Genomic DNA, 22500 nt, shown 5'->3' with positions numbered 1-22500 from the left:
TTCACAAACTCTCTCTCTCTTTTACTCTTTTACTCTTTTACTTGTTTCAGTCATTTGACTGCGGCCATGCTGGAGCACCGCCTTTAGTCGAGCAAATCGACCCCGGGACTTATTCTTTGTAAGCCCAGTACTTATTCTATCGGTCTCTGTTTTGGCGAACCGCTAAGTGACGGGGACGTAAACACACCAGCATCGGTTGTCAAGCAATGCTAGGGGACAAACACACACACACATACATACATATATATATATATATATATATATATATATATACATATATACGACAGGCTTCTTTCAGTTTCCATCTACCAAATCCACTCACAAGGCATTGGTCGGCCCGGGGCTATAGCAGAAGACACTTGCCCAAGATGCCACGCAGTGGGACTGAACCTGGAACCATGTGGTTGGTTAGCAAGCTACTTACCACACAGCCACTCCTGCGCCTATTACTGAGTTTATCGTTCGTCAGACGGCTTCGGCTTTCATAACAGCACATTTCTCTACCTTCCGTATTCGTATAACCCCCTTTTTCGTTCCACCACCTTTCTCACAGCAACTGTAGATCAGCTGTGCTGATCCACCTCGGACACTAGAGAACAGTCACCATATCCCCTCCCATATCGGCTAACTCTGATGAACGTAAAATTATATAATCGATTTGTTACATAACACCCCATTGTATGAATTACGAAATCGATTGGAAAGGCCAGCGGTGATGGTTACTTCATACTAAACATTTCGGATAGTATACCCACTCTACTGAGAGTTATATAAGTGTTTCTTTTCGCTGATCTGTGGTCTCTTAGACGATTTTTATCATTTATTAAACTTTTAATACTTTTGATATATAAAAAAAATAAATAAATAAATAAACTAATTAATTAATTAAATAATAAATAAAATAATATATACATATAAAAATATACATACATACATATATATATATATATTTGTATATATATATAAAATTTATAAGTTTAAATTATTTAAATATTTTTTTTATTTTTAACTTTTATATTTTTAAATTAATTTTATGTATTGGCTTATGTTTTTCACTGTTTGATTTGCCTAATAGTGGTTTTATCTCTAATTTAATATAATATATATATATATATATATATATATATATATTTATGTATGTATTTTTGTATGTATGTATATATATGTATATATATATATATATATATATATAATATATATATATATATATATATATATATATATATATAATATATATATATATATATATATATGAGTGTGTGTGTGTGTTGTTGAGGCGCAATGGCCATGTGGTTAGGACAGCAGACGCGCGGTCGTAGGATCGGGCGTTGTGAGTGTTTATTGACCGAAAACACCTAAAGCTCCACGAGGTTCCGGCAGGGTGTGCTGGCGAACCTTGCTGTACTCTTTCGCCACAACTTTCTCTCATTCTTTCTTCCTGTTTCTGTTGTTCCTGTATTTCAAAGGGGCCAGCCTTGTCACACTCTGCGTCACGCTGAATATCCCCGAGAACTAAGTCTGTGGAGTACTCAGCTGCTTGCACGTTAATTTCACAAGTTGTTCTGTTGATCGGAACAAACCACTGGAACTCTCGTCGTCGTAACCGACGGAGTGCCACGTATATATATATATATATATTATATATATATATATATATATATATATATATATATATATATATATATATATATATATATATATATAACAATTAAGATTCAAGTGAGTTCCAATGAATTCACATGAATGCGGTGCTTAACTTAGATGCACCAGAAATCTTTATGGTATTAACCATAAAATAAATGGTATTTGTACGTTGCCAAAAATTTTAATTGACTATATAGTTAATTTAATTTAATCTAATTTAATTAACACAACTTAAATCAAATAAGTTGCTAATACTTCCTAATTCTATTCTAAGTTTAATAAGTAATGCTACTCCCTTAATAATAATATAAGGAATTTCCACTATGATTTTCACTATATTTTGAATAGACAATACTCTCACACCTTTTACTATAGAAATTAATTGACCTCTAGGTATAGACCTAAAGTCTGTCTTACAATGTATAAACATTTGTATAAATAGAAAAAATAATAAATAAATAAATAAATAAATAACCTCCTGTTCTAGTATTGCACTTAAACCTCTTAATGTATTTTCCTCTACTGATAGCCTTTGACCCCTTTGATACTTTCTTTTGCTCTCTTTATATTCTTATATTTGCTTTTAAATCTGTAGGAGTGGCAGTTAACAGCTGTATGTTGGTCAAAAGTAATGTTCTCTTTTATAAATCTCAGATTCCTGCAACTCTGACCTAGAGTTTCTGTCACCACAGAAATAAACTATTCTTTGTAGGTTGTGTACTTACACCCCTTCCTATCATTTGTCCCATAATGCCCTATTTGGGCGGTTTCTGCTTCACTAACTTCTTTTAGCCAATATAGTCAATCTCTTCTTCCAACATAGTAGTTCTGTGAAATGAACAGAAGTGTGATCAGCATCTTCTCATATATCAGGAAATTACATCTACATTATTATGGATAAATTCATCGTCTCTGAGTATGAAATATCTCCTCATATCTCCGGAAATTACACCTGCATTATTATGGATGGATTTACCTTTTCTGTGAAGCTAACAAACCTTTTTAAAAACCTTTTATAAAACTGTGCATCATTAGAGAACTTTTGAAGTCTGCTTACAATCTAACTTTGCTTTTTATAGAACTCTCTTCGATACTTCATGAGTGTAGCCTCACCCCCTAGGATGTTTGGAAAACTCATATGTGTTTTGGCTGATGAATTCGGGACACTTGTATTTGCTGCAATATTTGCAGCTTTTAATAAAGCTGTTCTTCGTATGAAACAATTGTACTGAACAACTAATCCAATCTTGTTGCTTTTTTCTTGTATATATATATATATATATATATATATATATATATATATATATATATATATATATATATATATATATATAATAAAATATTAGGGAATAAATCCAAACTTACAGGGAAAAATCAGATTTAGGATTAAATCCAATTTTATAGTATAAATATATTATATTATATTATATTAAATTAGAGATAAAAACCACTATTACGCAATCAAACAATGAAAAACATAAGCCAATACATAAAATTAATTAATTTATATTATTTTAAATATATATCAAAAGTATTAAAAGTTAATAAAAGGTGTGTGTATGTATGTATATATATATATATATTATATATATATATATATATATGTGTGTATATATATATATATATATATATATATATATATATATATATATATATATATATATATATATATATATATATATATATATATATATATATATATATGTATATATATATATATATATATATATGGGTTCAGGACCATATATACATATATGTATATGTCACCAATAGTAAACACACATGAAATACGAAAACAAATGAGTTCAATACGCAAACAACGAGAAAAACAAATGGAAAATAGGACAAGTAACATAAAGAATCACCCTTCATCAGTTGTCGGCTGTCTTCTCAACTTTGATCCTCCATAAATCCCAAATTTTATTTTGATACTTATGTGTGCAACTGTCATTGAAGATTCATATTGTTGTCGAATGCTCGAAATGAGGAGTAGATAAACACTGACAGTTGATGAAGAGTCGTTCTTTATGTTACTTGCCCTGTACACATATATGCATATGTATATGTATACATATATAATATATATATATATATATATATATATTATATATACATATATATATATATATTTCAGCAAAACAATTAAGATGCAAATGAATTCAAATGAATATGGTACTTAACGTAGATGCACCAGAGTTCTTTATGGTATTAATTCTTTATGTGGGTTGATTATAACCAAGAAAAAAGCAACAAGAATGGATCGGTAGTTTAGTACAATTGTTTCATACTATAAACGTTTTATTTAAAGCTGCAAATATTACAGCAAATATAACGTCAAGTATTCATCAGCTAAATCACATATAGGTTTTCCAAACATCTTAGAGAGTGTAAATATCCTTATGAAGTTATAGGAGTGAGTTCCATGGATTTGAAGTAAGATTCCAAGCAGACTATATATGTTTTCCAACAATACAAAGTTTTTAAAATGATTATTAACATCCCAGAGAAGATAAATCTACTCATAAAGATGTGGATATAAGTTCCAAGGGACATGAGGAAAGATGCCGGTCATACCACGGTTAAGTTTGTATCTAACTGTTGCAGACAAAATTCTATAGTAGCAAGAAAGACAGCGGGGTAGGTTTAACTAAAGCAAAGGACATCAGGAGAAAAGAAATGGGGATGCAAAAGGGGATAAAGATACCACAGACAAAGGTCAGTCTATATCTGTGGTGACAGAAAATCTAGGTCAGTGTAGAAGGAATCTTAAATTCATAAAAGAACTGTAAGTTTGACCACCACTAGCTCTGAACTGAGAAACTCATAGAATTAATGGTGGGATTAAGAATACAGGAAGATCAAAGGAAAACACTAAAGGGGTCATAGGTTATCGGTAGAGGGAGATACAGTAAGAAAATTAAGGTTAACACTAGAATAGAAGGTTATTTATTTATTATTGTTTCTATTTTAACTTATGTTTATATATGGTAAGAAGGAATTTAGGTCAACATCTAGAGGTCAAATAAATTCAATAGCAAATGGTAGGGGAATCTTACTTATTCGAAATTTATAGTGAAAATCAAATGTATCACTAAGAGAATAGTATTACATGTTAATTTTTTAAGAAAAAAAATTAGGAAAGATTAGCAGTTTATATGATTTAAGTAAGGTTAATTAAATTGACTATAAAGTCAATTAAAAATTAGCATAGTACAAATACTATTTATTTTCATATTAAAAAGATGTAGTTAGAAAGAACAACAGTAGGAGAACTTGCAAATTTCTATTTGAAATATTTTAGAGTTTTGATTTTTGAGTGAATACAAGACCACCCAACTCTATACGGTTATTTAGTAGATTTTTATTTTTTCTATGCTTTTATGTGTATAAGAGTAAAATAATAAGGACTGATGTCAAATCGAAGCAAACAGCATCTACTTTTGTTTCGAAAATTTGAGAACCAATGGATGACGTCGTCGGTATTGGACCATAGACTGAAAGAAAACAGAGAAGACGGGGAAGGAACAGCTTTGTCTAAAATAACATTGCTTAAACATCTGACTTAGTGGGCCAAGTAAGCTTCACTGAAGGGTTATCTATAAAGTTGTCCTTATGGATTTTAAGTTGATCCATGGTTCCTCAGTTATGATTTTAATTTGCAAACTATTATCAACGTGCATATATATATATATATATATATATATATATATATATATATATATATATATTATATATATAATATATATAATATCTAGATAGTATATATATATATATATTATGTATTATGTATGTATATATCATTCGTCATGATAGATCGCTAGCTACTACACAGTCTTTATTTTCTCTCCTTGTTTCTTTCTGTGGAAGAGCGTAGGCTCAAAACGTTAAAGACTTTTTCACTTCTCGAGCATAATACTAATGCATTTGTTTGTTGTCTACACCACCTGTCTTCGTCTTTTGCTTTCTTGTGAATTCTCCCCCCCCCCCTATATATATACTCTTTTACTCTTTTACTCTTTTACTTGTTTCAGTCATTTGACTGCGGCCATGCTGGAGCACCGCCTTTTAGTCGTGCAAATCGACCCCGGGACTTATTCTTTGTAAGCCCAGTACTTATTCTATCGGTCTCTTTTTGCCGAACCGCTAAGTGACGGGGACACACAAATTTATTTAAATCTGAAGAACCCTATTAGGCATGTTACTGATCAGATGACGTAAATTCTTTTACAGAATTTCTTTCCAGGTTTCATGCAGTAATCTCAAAAGATCTGGCTTTGAAGATGCTTTCTTGTTCTTTTTATTGAGTGTCCTGCCCATTATGTCCCAATGGTGTTCAATAGGGTACATATCTGGTGACTGGCTTGGCTATGGAAGCTCTTTAATGCCATTCTCATTCAACAAATCTTGGGTCATTTTAGCCATGAGACAAGAATCTCCATCTTCCGTAAATAAAGAGTCTTCTTTAATCATTTCACACCTGGAGAAGATTGGAAAGAGAACTTTCTGCAATATGGACACATATTTATCTGAGTTTGTTTCCCTCACACTCCATCAGCTCTGATCGACCATTGCTCCAAATTGCTCCCCAGACAATCATAGAGTAGCTGCCATGTTTCATTGCTGGCTGCAATCTTTTCACATCAAATTCTTAATCACAGAGTCTCCAGACCCACACTCGACCACTGTCAGGAAATACAGTAAATCTGAATTCATCAGAGAAAATAACAGTGTGCCAAAATGCTATTGGCCTCTCCACTATCTCACTGGCCCAATATTTCCCCCGCTTGATGTTGGCTGGTCGAAGGAGTGGCTTCTTGCTGTTCTACCATAGTAAACACCTGACAGCTGTTCTGTGACTGACAACTCGTTCTGCTATGTTAAAGGCCTTGCAACGAGGATTATCCTTCACACTTCACTTAACAAAGAGAAGGGTCCTGTCAGAGGGCCCTGGTTGATCTGGGCGAGGTGATGTGGATTCCTTCCCCTCTCTGGGGAATTACACAATCACTTCATTAACTGTAGAAAGCGGGATCCTAAGTTTTTCTGCTATTTTACGCTATGTCCACCTACAGAATGACCTACAATACGGCCTCTTTGAAACTCAGACAGATCCAAGGCTTCTCTTCTACATGGCATGATTAAACAGTCACATATAGAACCTGAATAAAAAAAGTCAATTAATAAAAAATGTTTTACAAGTTTTATGGGGTGACTATTCACTTCTGTCATGCTTGTGTGTGTGTATATATGTATGAACACGGGGGATCAATCAACAACATGGAAATTAATATATTGTCCACACATAGAACAGATGCAACAATCAGACACATTACAGAAGCTACACACTTAATAGAAAATAAACCTAACCTGAATAGGAAACTAGAATGGAACACTAACACACACCACAACATATGACGGTAGAGGATCCCAATAAACAAAACCGAAAACATAAAACATAATAAATAAAATACACAGATAAATAAACAAATAGAAATAAATAACTATATAAGATTTTTTTGTTTAATTTAAAAGATTTTTTTAATTTATTATTATTATTACTAGTATTGTTGTTATACATACATACATATACATACATACATACAGGCATATGTAATGCTAATAATAATAAGTGGATGTAAACACATGAACAAAATAAGAATAAACAAAAACAGCAACAACAAAAACAAATTATATGAACGTATATAAACAGAAGATACAAATATTACAGGCATCCCCCCACACACTAAATAAACATAGACGCACATAGAGATATAAGCATGCGCAAAAGAAGACATACAATAGAAATACAAAATGGCTGACGGTTAGTAAGGAGAGACACAAATAAGAAAGAAGAAAATAAAGGACCACTGATGCGGTCACAGGAGTGTAACGAAAGAACTCTGGCCGAAATAAAATTAAGACTAATGTAAAAAATAAATAACACTGAAGCAAAGTAACACCAAATATATAGTGCGTGTGTTTTTATTGGCTAAACTGGCAAAATGACCATTCCGAAATATCTATATCTCTCTCTCTCTCTCTCTCTCTCTATATATATATATATATATATATATATATAATATATATATATATATATATAAATATACATATATATATACATATATATATATATATATATATATATATATATATATCTATTATATATATAATATATGTATATATATATATATATATATATATATATATATATATATATATATATATATATAATAATATTATATATATACACATATATATATATATACACATACATACATATATACATACATACATAGAGAGAGAGAGGTGACTGTGTTTCAGCGCGCGTGCAAACGAAAGTAGTTCCTCAAATTCCCACGAAAATATAAATTACATTGTGTGATTGTTCATACCAATGTTAAGAGCATTTGAGAATATAAACGAAGGGGACAGGGATCAAAACGCGATTCTGGTTTAGATACGATGAGAAGTTATCTTATCTTTTTTTTTCTTTCCATTACACTAGCCACCCAGGTAACTGTTATAAACAGTTACTAAGAAATTAAGGAAATTTACTTAGATTTCTAAGTAAGCAATTAAGTAAATATTTAGTCATCAATAGCACCGTTGATATGGTTTTTTTTTGGTTTTTTTGACAGCTAATGATATCAAGATGTTCAGAGTGTTTACAAACAGTGCCGATAAATTTTCGTAAGGGATGCATGTTGATGTAACTAAGCAATGGTAGGATGATGCTCAGCTTTTACAAGACAAGGCCTTGTGCTTGATACACGGGCACATACAGCGACCATATCAACATTCCTCATATACAAATGTGCGTGCATGAGCGTGTGTGTGTGAGCGTGTGTGTGTGTGTGTGTGTGTGTGTGTGTGTGTGCGTGTGTGTGTGTATGTGTGTGTATGTGTGAAGTCTTACCAATTTGTTTGCTTCTCCTTTTTACCTTAACCCACATCTACTAAGTCAAGAGGGAAGCCACTTCAAGCCGCTTTGGATAAGTCCGTCACAAAACTACAACTTCAACCGCCATTCACGCCAGAATTTTAGTGGCATGCCTATTTGAGCACTCCGACGAAAACTCCGTGTATCGTTTACATACATACATACATACATACATACATACATACATACTTATATTGGAGTTGGAATTACTTGGACAATGAGAAAACAGCTCAAAACAAAGTAAGCAGTCTCCAGGACAGGTAAAGTTGCTACACCGTGTTTCCCTCATTTGGTTACGCTGAGGAGGCATTACGTAAACGAATAGTGAATTTGGAACATCGACTCCAACGGTTCTAAATGATATATATATATATTATATATATATATATATATATATTATATATATATATATATATATAGTGTAGGTATCAGTTGGAGGAACTTAATGCCTCTAAGGGATAATTAAATCCAAAGTCGCTCCTGGTTATAACCTGGGTAGGTACAGTCTTTTGTAAAGTTGTATGGTATCAGGTGGTTCGGTTGGTAGACCGTAGTTTAGGTTGTATAGGAGAACAAAATAGATGTAATAACAAGAGGAGACTCGTCGTTTTTGCTGGTATGCCTTTAATTTAATTAGAAAGCAAAGAAGCAGGAAGCAAAGATGAAGGTAGCATTTACGATCGTTTCAATTTACTAGATTTAGTAAATCTCTTCAGAATGCGAAAATAGATTGGTGCATCGGTTAGGATGCGAAATAATTGATGCGTATATGATGGTAATAGAAGGAAAGGTTGTAAGTCTTACATTAAATTTTGTTCTTGCACTGGTAATTTCACTAGGGAGGGGTTTGGGCAATTAGAACGGGGTGAATATTATTTTGGTGTGGTTTCCGAGGTTTGACTAAGCGCATTGTATCTCACGTGTGTATTAAATTTGTTTTTAGTCACCGGCGGTGTATGTGAAGGGAAGTAACTGTAACTTAGGGTAAAAAGGGACCTAACCCATACGAATCTTGGACTAGGTAGGGTAGTTTAAAATTGTATTATGCCGAAGACTTATATTATTACTAGAGTTTATGAAGTTTTTAGGGCTAGAATGGGTCCTGTGTAGATGCAAAGTTAATTGTTATGGAATGTGGAGGGCGGGTGGGTTTGCGGGGGAACTATTTAAGGTGGTTCCCAGCTAATAAGACTTATATAGATAACAATTCAAGTTTGGGATTATGAAAGACGTAGAGGCCTACTTGAAGACAAAAGGAGTTATTCTACAGGTATTTTGAAAATACATAAAGGACAAGATGAAGACAAAACGTTTTATTCTCAAATTTTCTGTTCAGAAGGGGTTGTTTAGCCGTAAATATAGCTAGGCGTTCTGATAGACAGAGATCGCAGCGTCTATTGGCGGTGTTGTAGGAGGTTGTTTTTGTGAGTATACGCCAGTTTGAACTATAATCTATTTTTTATCCTTAAGTTCCCAGATGTATGTACTTAGCCCTGTTGAGTTACACTTACTCCTATTTCTCAAGCTCGATTGCTTCGCGTTATATCTAAGAATAATTTGGTTCTTAGTGCAGCCTATGTATTATTTCGTCTGATTATTTGTGTGGACGTCACATTGGTAGACTACGTTATTTGTCTTGCATCTGTTTGAGAAATGGCACTTTGTTCTCTCCCTGCAACCGCATAAATAATTAGGTGTATCTTCGTTCATGTTGTATTGTGAGGGCTATTATTATTCAGGTCTATATCCTAAGTTAGCGCCGCGTTAGTGGTGGACTTAGTTGTATTAGTTGGTTGGTTTTTATTTTTATTGTTCACAATATTTCTAGTTTCATAGAATTTGTCTAGTTTTTTTAAAATCATTTATTGAAGCTATTATTGTGGCTAAGTTATTAGTCAGACTGGTCTATTCTGATTTTATTCCTAAATAATTCTGCGTATTTATTAACGTTTAGGTGTTTATCTATGATTTTCATCAATGAGCGAACTATATTTTATTTGAGGTGCATGGTGTATGGGATTACGAGCCAGATGTTATCGCTATTTTGTTTATTTCCTGTGTTGTTTTTTCTAGTATAGAAGCTACCTCCTTGTTTGTGAGTCGTGTGAAGTTATTGTTGTATGTATCTTGGTTATATGCATAGTTAGGTTTCACTTTCGTTTTACTTTTGTCTGCCCTATTGGTGTTATTATCGTAGGGTTCATGTGGGATAGAGGGCCTGGTTTTCTTGCTGTTAACAGGGTTCATATTACATCGTTGGGTTTTATTTGTACTGATGTATAGGCTTATACTATTATGTTTGTAGCTAATGACATTTTGGGGCTTATTTGCGTAGTTTGTGTTATTAGTTTTGTTAATATTGTTAATCTAATTTAATATCACTTTGTCGGTATTAGTGTTGTGGTTATTTTTGTTGTTATTAGTGGTTTGTGTATGGGTCTTGGCGTTGTTCATATTGGTGTTGTTTCTATTAGGGTTACCTGTAGTGTTCTTATTGTTGGTGTAGTTTGTGGTGGTGTATGGTGTGTGGCTGGTGCTAGTTATTTTGACTCTTATTTCTAGCAATACTGACTCTGATTAGTGCCCTTTGTCACTTTAGTGACGTATGTATTTCTACCTTTAGGTTGTAAATTTGCGAATAAGCTACCCATATCTTTATATATAAAAGAGAGGTTGTGTGTCTGTCTCCTACGATTTAGATTCCTAACTACTCCCACATTTTGCGGTGCAGTTTAACCAAAACCGGGTATCTTATAGTCGTGATTCATATCGAGCCCTTCTGGGTATTAGCGCGCGTCTACGATGAGTCTACGATTTTAAAAAAATTTACCATCATTTTTTCCCATTTTAATGCATTTTTTTCGCTATTATATAAGGGAAGTAACTCTAAAAATGTTTACGATGAGTCAACGATTTTAAAAAAAATTTACCATAATTTTTTTTCGATTTTTAATGCATTTGTTTGCTAGTTATGTATAATTTTCACTTTTAGCGTTTATGAAGCGGAAATCTTATAAACTAAGTTTAATCCTAGGCACGTTGAGATCCACCGATGAGCATCAAGGTGCATGAGCATCAAGATGCGAAATCATCGATTATCTGGCTATATCCCAAGGAAAAACTAAGCTAAGAGCATTAGATTCCTTGGAAGAAAGCAGCGAATGTATACAAAAACAAAGATGGAAAAAAACGGACAATGTTACAGAAATATAAATCCAATAAAAATAACAGGACATAACAATAGGTGTCTTTCGACTATGGATGAATTGAATTAAGCTGGTGCGTGTGGAAATGAAGCCTTACGGCAGATACAAAATTTTCACAAGCACAGGGAAGAATATCGATGTTGCACAAACAACTGTCAGACGAAGAAGAGAGAGAAGTAGAAGTAGAGGGACAGAAGAATTAAGGAGGGGTGAGAAAAAATGACAAGGACACAGTGAAAAGTGGAGGGAAAGTGAGTAAGAAGAGAAGGCAAAGAAATGTGAGAGAGGGGGAATGAAAGAATGAAGGGTTGAATGAATGAATAAGCGTGAAAGGGCTGATAACCAGAAATAGAGTCGTACAAGATTTTTAAAAATGTGTATTTACATATAAGAGACCAAAGTGTACGTACACCGCTATATATATATATATTATATATATATATATATATATATATATATATATATATATATATATAAATTTTTAACTACAGTATGTCAAGATCTCAGCTATCATTAAAAACATTTTGAAATCATGATGATTACTACGAACTTATGAAAGCGTTAATTCAAATTTATGAACATTACAAAATATTTTTTAATGTTTAACACACTTCAGCATTGTAAAAGAATTTTAAAGAATACATATATATATATATATATATATATATATATATATATTATATATATATATATATATATATATATATAAGATATATATATATATATAGTAGTCTTACAACAGATTTAAGATCTGAGTACTCATCGCCAATTATAGAGGTTTTTCCATTAATACAAAATTTCAAATCGAGCGGCAACATTATAGAGAAGGTAGATATATAGACAAAGATGTGGATTTAAATTTTAAGAACATAGAGGTAGTGGAGTACATCAACTGACTGACTAAGATTTGGTTGTTCCAAACTGATGTAACCTTACAGCAGTTTGGAACAACCAAATCTTAGTCAGTCAGTTGATGGACTCCACTACCTCTATGTCTTAAAATTTAAATCCACATCTTGTCTATATATCTACCTTCTCTATAATGTTGCCATTCGATTTGAAAATTTTTGTATTATGGAAAACCTCTATAATTGGCTGATGAGTACTCAACATCTTAAATCTGTGTAATCTTACAACATTTAATAAAATGATGTAGTACGAAACGATCGTACCACATTACCGGAGTCATTCTTGTTGCTTATTTTGATTATAATCACCCCCCCGGATTTTTATGATAACACCATACAAAATTCTGGTGCATCTAAATTTAGTATCATATTCATTAATCTAAATTTTTGCTGAACTATATATATATATATAATATATATATATATATATATATATATATCCAGTACTGCACAGTAAGTACGTTTACTCTGCTGTGAAGTAGTACTTAGGGAGTTTTATACATACGCAACTAACAGGGTCTGTTCAAGTCATATTTGATTAATTTTTGTGAAAATCAGAAAAAGAAATATAATGCAGACAATCACTCAAACACATATATATATGTATATGTAATATATGTGTGTGTGTCTGTGAGTGTATGTGTGTATGTAGGCAACACATGTTTGACCATGCTTTTATATACAATCACAAATCTGTACGTATATATATAGAACAGGTCGGGGAAGAATCTCTCATGGTCTCCTTCGATATTATAAACCTATACTCCAACATTCCACATGATAATGGAATTGAAGCGATTCGATTCTGGCTAGAACTACATCCAGAGGAAATACCAGAACGAATAAACAAAACCTTCATCATTGAATCAATTAAATTCATTCTCCAGAATAATCATCTTATTTTTGACACAAACTGCTACCGCCAAATATCGAGAATTGCGATGGGCACGAGAGCAGTATCTACCATGGCCAACATCACAATGGGATTCTTAGAGAAAAAATATATCAGATTTCTCTGCAAAAATTTGGAGACCCTCTCACCCAATACATTAAAGCGAATTAGAAAAGATACCGGGATGACTGTTTCAGACTCTGGGATAACTTCTTAAACAAACTCCTAGAATTTAAAACACTTCTGAACAGCATCCACACAAGCATTCAATTCACAATGGAATACAAGCAGGAGACACTTCCATTCCTAGACATTCTAATTAAAAAAAACAAACAACAAAATCGAAACAGATATATTTTATAAAACAACAGATGCAAAGCAATACCTTCTCTTTAGCTCTTACCATCCTAGACACACAAAAACAAACATCCCCTTCAACCTTGCAAGAAGAATCCCCAACGTAAAACTGTTGTCTCAGAGAAAAAAAAAACTATAGATTTAAGACTACAAGAACTGAAAAACGTCCTCCTGGATAGACACTACGCAATCCAACTCATTAATGAAGGAATTAAATATGCCAAATCTACCAACACCGAGACATTAAGAAAAGCCAGAGACATGAAGAAACCTCTCCTTAAAGCACTCACCTACATTTCCATATACAACCCCAGAAACAAAGAAGCATTCAGCACAATCATACAACACCTCTCTCTTTACTCTTTTACTTGTTTCAGTCATTTGACTGCGGCCATGCTGGAGCACCGCCTTTAGTCGAGCAAATCGACCCCGGGACTTATTCTTTGTAAGCCCGGTACTTATTCTATCGGTCTCTTTTGCCGAACCGCTAAGTGACGGGGACATAAACACACCAGCATCGGTTGTCAAGCAATGCTAGGAGGACAAACACAGACACACAACACACACACCACACACCCTCACCACACACACACACATATATATATATATATATATATATATTCGACAGGCTTCTTTCAGTTTCCGTCTACCAAATCCACTCACAAGGCTTTGGTCGGCCCGGGGCTATAGCAGAAGACACTTGCCCAAGGTGCCACGCAGTGGGACTGAACCCGGAACCATGTGGTTGGTTAGCAAGCTACTTACCACACAGCCACTCCTGCGCTACTAATATTACACAAGAACCCAAAACTAAAAAGAATTTTAGGTGACATTAAACTTGTCAAAAGCAACGAACAACCTAAGTCATTAAAGAAACTGCTAACTAATGCAAACTTATTCCCCTCCACAAGCCCCAAAATAAAAAAATGCAATCGCCCCAGCTGTAGTATATGCCCAACCTTTTTGGACTATTTTAAACAAGGGCAACACTTCACAATTAAATCAAATTTCACTTGTGCATCCGAAAATCTGATCTACGTAATCAGATGCTCGGGCTGCCAGAAAGACTATATCGGTAGCACGGGGACTTCTATCCGTCAACGTTGTACAGTGCATCGTCAACAGATAGCCTCGCCACAATACCGCCAAATTTATCTCAGTGAACATATCGACGTATATACGAAACAAATACAACCTAAATTCACTATTTTCCCTCTATATAAATTTGCTGACTGGACTTCTACACAAGCCCGACTCAATAAAGAGACATATTTCATCCAAAAATACAAACCTGAACTTAATACCAATTCATTTTAATTGTATTACTAATTGTCTCCTAATTACTTGACTCCAGGACACACATTAGTATTTAAGTCTGAGTCATGAGAGGTCGGACATGACTCTTATGAAGAAAGTATTCATATCTTGGCAATTACTTTGTCGTTATTTTCTATTGGACTAATTTATTTTATTCAATTATGGAATTTCAACATATACAAAAAAAGTTGTATATGTGTGCCAACCACAAGTTTTAGGTATAAAATACTGTTCATACTTATATATGCTTATATGTGTATATATACATATATATATATATATATATATTATATATTATATATATATATATATATATATATATATATATATATATATATACGATATAATTTTTACAAGAGAGAAAATGAGATGTCAGAGTATAAAATACATGCATATACACTCATTCACACATTACTGCTTAAAGTAGGGTAATATAATTAACTTTGCATAAAATGAAATGACTCCTGTAACTATATGCTTTGCCAAAAGTACTGAAGAGCTTCATGAAAAAATAAGAGTTACTCTCCTTGACATATTGCTTCATCTCTGTTCACTTTTTTCAAAGATGGCATCCTATTGACAGCAAAAATGTTTTCTCTATATAAGTTGACAATCATTTGATCGTGAAACCGTTACCTATTTAATTTGTACTGATGTAAAGATGTAATATGATCCTAATATCACCATAGATTTTATTATACAAACTTCCTGTGACTTTTACATTTTTCTTTCTCATATATATATATATATTATATATATATAATATACCTATTTAATATATCAGAAATTCAACAAAACCTGTTACTCTGAGTTTCACGTTGGTAAATATATAATATATATATATATCTATATATCTATATATATATATATATATATTTTCTCTTTTATTATATTTTATTAATATTATATATATATATATATATATATATAATATATATATTTATTTGTGTGGTGTGTATTTTGACCAATCAACATGTAGCTTAGATATCACGGTTTGGTGAGCGAGCCAACTTCCAACTGTATGTATATAAATATGAGTCTCTCTCTCTCTCTCTCTCTCTCTCTCTCTCTATATATATATATATATATATTATATATATATATATATATATATATACGCAAGTTTAGATTTTTAAAAACAAGTATTCGATACCAAATGTAGAGTAAATATATGCTGTATTGTTGAGATTACTTTTTTGTTAACACACAGTTTCACGTACGTCGCAGATTACGTAACTGGCCTACGATGTGTGAGTTTTACAACATCCGTAATCGGATGGAAAAATATATCACTTAACATATTTTCTGTAAATTTCTCTCTCTTTCTCCTTCCCTCCTTGCCCCTCTCTCTGCTATGCATTTGTATACATATATATGTACATAGTTACATAAATACATAGATACATAGATACATACATACATGCATACATACTTACAAATATATATATTCATAGACACACACACACACACACACACACACACACACACACACACACACAACACAGAGTTATTAGTAAGGGATTATCAATCCGGGCAAGATATTGTTTAGATGAGTTTTGATTGTTTAGATAAGTAAAGAACTCAGTGTATTCTTGTGACAGGGCCCGAGGTTACAGTTTTATATATTCTATATAGTAATGTTGTTTCACAAACACAGGAAAGAATTCTAGCGAAATAAATCCACTGATTACAAAAATAGAAATATTACATTTCTAAATATCTCAGAGAGATATAAGCAGTAGTTGTACGATTTATTTCACTAGAATTCCTATATGTTTACAAGGGCTAGACAAACATCTCCAACTAGCAGGCCATGCTACTCCAGACTGATGATGAGCAAAGACTCCGAAACTAGTCTCTGGATGCAGGCTTAGTGGGGTGGGGTGCTTATCTCCCCCTTGTAAACATAAGTACACCGGAAATGTGTCAAGGCCGGCAGGAAGCGTTGATGCTTCCAAGGGCTAAATAGCAGTGGTGTGATTCCCTTCATGGGACTGTCACATTAAGTTGACAGTATACAACTACTCTATCGTACCACTACTGCTTATCTCTCTCTCTGAGATATTTAGAAATGTAATATTTATATATATATATATAAGTAGGTGAATGAATTATCCTATGTTTATCGTCAGCATGGAAAATTCGTTTAACCGAAACCTGGGTAGCAAATTCACGTCAGAAAACACGGTTGAAGCGACCTGTCAAGGGTAGAAACTCCGGGTTCATGTGTAGAAATTTGTGTGTTGTATATGAATAAATGAAAGAATGGAGTCGAACGAAGATGTTAACAAAATTCCTTTACTCTAGACACATGTTTCGAAGACGGCATGTTTTCATTCCAAAGGAATAAAGGGTGCATTATGCAATCTTCTCATCAGGAAAGAAAGGGAGCCTCTCTCGACAAAAAGACATGCAAAAATTTCGATGATTGCCTACATGGTAAACAAAGCGATAATTCCTTTGGAATGAAAACATGCCTCCGTCTTCGAAACATGTGTCGAGAGTAAAGGAATTTTGTTAACATCTTCGTTCGACTCCATTCTTTCATTTATTCATATATATATATATATATATATAGATATATATATATATATATATATATATATATATATTATATCATATATATATATATTAATCAATGAAATTCCATCTTAGTCTGATTTTCATGTTTTATTATTTGCAATTTTTACAATTTTACCATTTTCCAATATTGAAATAAGATAGTACTTTCATGCCTTACACAATCATCAGGTTTATATAGTGACGGTTGTGTTCCACAATTGACAGCTGTAGTGAAATGGTTGGATTTATCCCTTAATTTAAAAGATGGGCTGCAGCAGGAGGCTGAATCTTACGAACTGTATTTTGACCAACCAGCATGTGGTTTAGAGATCATGGTTTGGTGAGCGAGCCAACTAACTTCCAACTGTATTTCCACCAATCTTTATGTGGCTTAGACGTTACGGTTTGGTGGGCGCGTCAATGATTTTTTACATTGACCATACCTAAAGGAATCATTGTTTTGTTATATTTTGAATCCTATTGTTACTCTAGAAACTTTTGCATTTCAATCGAGTCACTGTTCATTAGGTGAAGACTACTAATATCACTTTTATTATTATCATTATTGCTGTTATTAGTGGTGGCGGTGGTAGCAGTACTTATTATTATTATCGCCATAATCATTATAATTATCACCATTAATATAACTGACCATTTAGAATGGATTTGAATTTATAAAATTCTTTTCTCGGACTTTTCTCTCAAATTCACTTGAGTTGTGTAGTTTGTAGAATGGGAATATTATAAACTTTTTCTGACCATATGTGCGTGTATGTGTACATACATACATACATATATACATACATACATACATACATATATACATATGTATATAATATATATATATATATATATATATATATTATATATATATAATATATATATTATATATATATATACATATACATATATATATATATATATATATATATATATATATATATATATATATATATATATATATATATGTATATATATTATATATATATATAATTATAATATATATATATATATATATATATACTATATATATATATATATATTATGTGTGTGTGTGCACATCTGCAGACATTTTTGTGGCTTTCCTTCTTCTGTTAGTCGCACTTAGCAGAAACCATTCTCACCTCATCTTATTTTTAACTATAAAAATATGTTAAGCATTGCTCTGCTTGTTTAATTTATTCCCTTTTTACACCAACAACAATCCAAACCATACATCACATTTAACAATGTGATTTTCCTTATCTTTTCGCCAGTGTTAATCATTCTGCAAAGGTGTGTCTCTCTCTCCTCTTTTTAATTCCCTTCTTATAGACAGTCTTCACTTTTATAAATCTCTCTACTCTTTATAATTACGTAATCATTGTCATTTATCAGATTAGTAATTTTATTGTCTTATCATTATAATTTTCATCTTATTATCATTGTGCATGTTTAATTATTTGCTTCGTCTACATCCAACAGTCACAAATATTACCAAACCTTCCTTGCCTGTAAAATTTCTGCTATTTATATCTATTATCTACTGTTTACATCTGCTCTTATCTGTGGAAATATCTCTGCTATTTATAGCAACTATTAACTTTTTATTACATACTCTGCTATTTGTATCTATCATTATCTACTTATGGGATACTGCATTTTACATCAATTTTATAAATATTGTTGCTTTTACATTCTTGTGATCAGTCCTATATTTATTTTATCACACCAGTGTGTGCCTGTATGTATGTATGTCCGTCGTATGTTATTATACATTTGAGTATGTGTGCGTGTGCTTGTGTGTGTTTTCATTGCAATAAATATAATTTTAACAAGAAAGAAACGTCCATTTTACCAGTTGCCCACAAGGGCAAGCTCCACTTTTATAGCTCATCTGCTTGACTTTATATGGCTAAGATCAACGTGTAGCATATATATAAAATGGACGTTTCTTTCTTGTTAAAATTATATTTATTGCAATGAAAACACACACAAGCACACACGCACACATATACTCAAATGAATAATAACATACCACGGACAATTGCCAGCTCATTACAGCTGTAATGAGCTGACAATTATAATGCACCAAGGAAATTTGCGACTTGTCGAACACCCTAGACCAAGGATGGGCAACCTTTTTGAGATTGCGTGTCTAAACTGGCAAAACCTCTGACACAAAATTATTCCACGTGCCAACCAATTTTTTTTTTTTGAAAACGTTAGGCTACTTGATATCACTTAAGAAAGTGTATTTTAAGAACCTTTTTAAAAAATGATCAAAAATCACCATTGAGTAGTAAAACGCAGTATATAACGATGGAAAATGTATTTATTCACCTTCGAAGTTACAACTAAACAACAATGAACCTTTGCCACTTTCAAAAGAAAACATCAAACAAAATATCAGTCCGGCAGAAAGCATGCAGACAACTTTTCCCACTTTCAAAAGTTGGATGAAATATGAGTTTGACAGAAAATTTGCTGACTCCTTTCGATAAACATGTATATTACAGTATTATCGGAGGGACCTCTGCTACTGCATCACTGATGATAAAGATTTTATATCGGGTTTATATTTCATAACTTTCAGAGATATGCATGCACTACTAGTTTCATCCCTCAGGTTACTCCTAGCAAAGTTCATCACTGAGAACAAGGATTCACAAGCATATGTTGATGAAAAAATGGATATTAGTGACGTTGCAAAGTGTTTTAAACTGGAAAAATTTTCTGGAATGGCATTCCAAGTACTTAATAATTCTTTTTCTGCATTCCTCTCTGTACTCTTGTCTCGAATGGTTTTTTTTTCTCAATATTTTCTAAGTCAAATCTGAGATCAATAAATTTTTGCTTCCAAATTGAGCTACTTTGAAATTAAATCAACTGCATTCCAAAATCAACCATGTCTATCCATGAAAACATTTGTAAGTTTTGTTATCCCAGTTTGATAATGTCTGGAAACTTCATGAATTTTGCTGTCCCTTCTTGTTCCCTGAATTTAGCAAACCTTGTAAAAAAAAAAAATACTCATCAGTTGACTCGATAATGTTAACAATCATCTTTTGAAAACATTGGGGCTCCGTTCTGTCATCTTTTGATAGATCATTTATGTACCTTCTTAGTGGGATCATTTAGTGGGATCATTTAGTGGGATCATTTAGTGGGATCATTTAGTGGGATCATTTAGTGGGATCATTTAGTGGGATCATTTAGTGGGATCATTTATATATATATATATATACCTTAGGCTTCAACAACCGGAATATGTCATCTTTCCGTACCTTACGTTATCTCCTGACCACCCTTTTAGTTCTTCATCCCTTTACATTTCTTCATCCCTTTATATTTCTTTATCCCTTTATATATTTTTTAATTTTTACTCTTTTGTAATTTTTTACTCTTTTACTACCTTTTGCACCTACTACCCTCCCTCTTTTGATCCCTAACTCACTAAAGATTCACCCCCCAACCCCTTTCCTCTATATCTCAACATCCAAACTTCCTCATTCTACATCGAGTGAAAAACGGGATGGACGCTTTGAGTTTGTTCTGGTGCCTCGCTCTGTCGTACGCGACTATGAGGATTTGCATCCCCAACGTAAAACTTATAATGTAATACATGTCATTGAAGTAGTAATTGTGCGCGGCTGAAGAAGGCCAGAGACACACATTTACATCAATTATGCATTGTTATAAACCGTCTAATAAAGGCCCGAAACATATGTACCGCTAAATCCTTTGCATCATGTTTTTATTGTGTTAAATATACTCTATCACCTGCACCACTAAATGGTATATACAGGTGCTTACAATTATCAAGTATTCACCCTGAATTTTTGTACCCAACTCTATACATACATATATATATATATATATATATATATATATTATATATATATATATATATATATATATATATATATATATGTATATATGTTTGTCTGTCTGTATGTATGTATTGTATGTACGGACGCATTTGGTGTTATGTGGCAATCGCAAAACTTTTACTCGCTCATTCACTTCCATGTGTATCAACAGTTTCATATAGCAGATTTCATTCTGATCCAGGATATTAAAATCCTTTGTATGCTCATGGGTCTAACCGCCAGCAACAAAAGCGTCTCAAGAAATAACTAACTTTTTGAACGTGGACGGGTCCTTCGTGTTGAGATTTATGAAAGACCCTGATGACAACGTGTCATTCGTATTCAAAATGGAAAAAAACAATGTTATCAGTCAGTCAGATGTAGGTCAGGACGACCAAGATCAACTTGCAGATCCAAGACATCACCGACATCATCCTCAGTAAACCGACGAGTGCTGCGCGGCTAAAAGTGGCTGAGTCGGTTGTCGGATGTGTAACGAATGAGGTCACCAGGTACGAGTCCTATGCGATTTAGTGGGATCATTTCCTACTTAGTCAGATCCGGGAGAACCATCTGATCATGTAATCTCCTCCGAACATCGTGGGGCCACATAGCATTCCTGAACAGAATAAACCCATGAACCGACCCATTTTAAGCGTCGTTGGAGCGAGAACTGTCCTGCGACCCTTTGATACCAAAGTCTGTTGAAGGTTGTCATCTTGAGTGTTAGCGTAATATTGGTAGGAGGCGTAATGGCCCAGTGGTTAGGGCAGCGGACTCGCGGTCATAGGATCGCGGTTTCGATTCCCAGACCGGGCGTTGT

This window comes from Octopus sinensis, linkage group LG6 (assembly GCF_006345805.1).
Source record: "Octopus sinensis linkage group LG6, ASM634580v1, whole genome shotgun sequence".
In the NCBI taxonomy this organism is placed as follows: Eukaryota; Metazoa; Mollusca; class Cephalopoda; order Octopoda; family Octopodidae; genus Octopus; species Octopus sinensis.
This window is presented reverse-complemented; position numbering follows the sequence as displayed.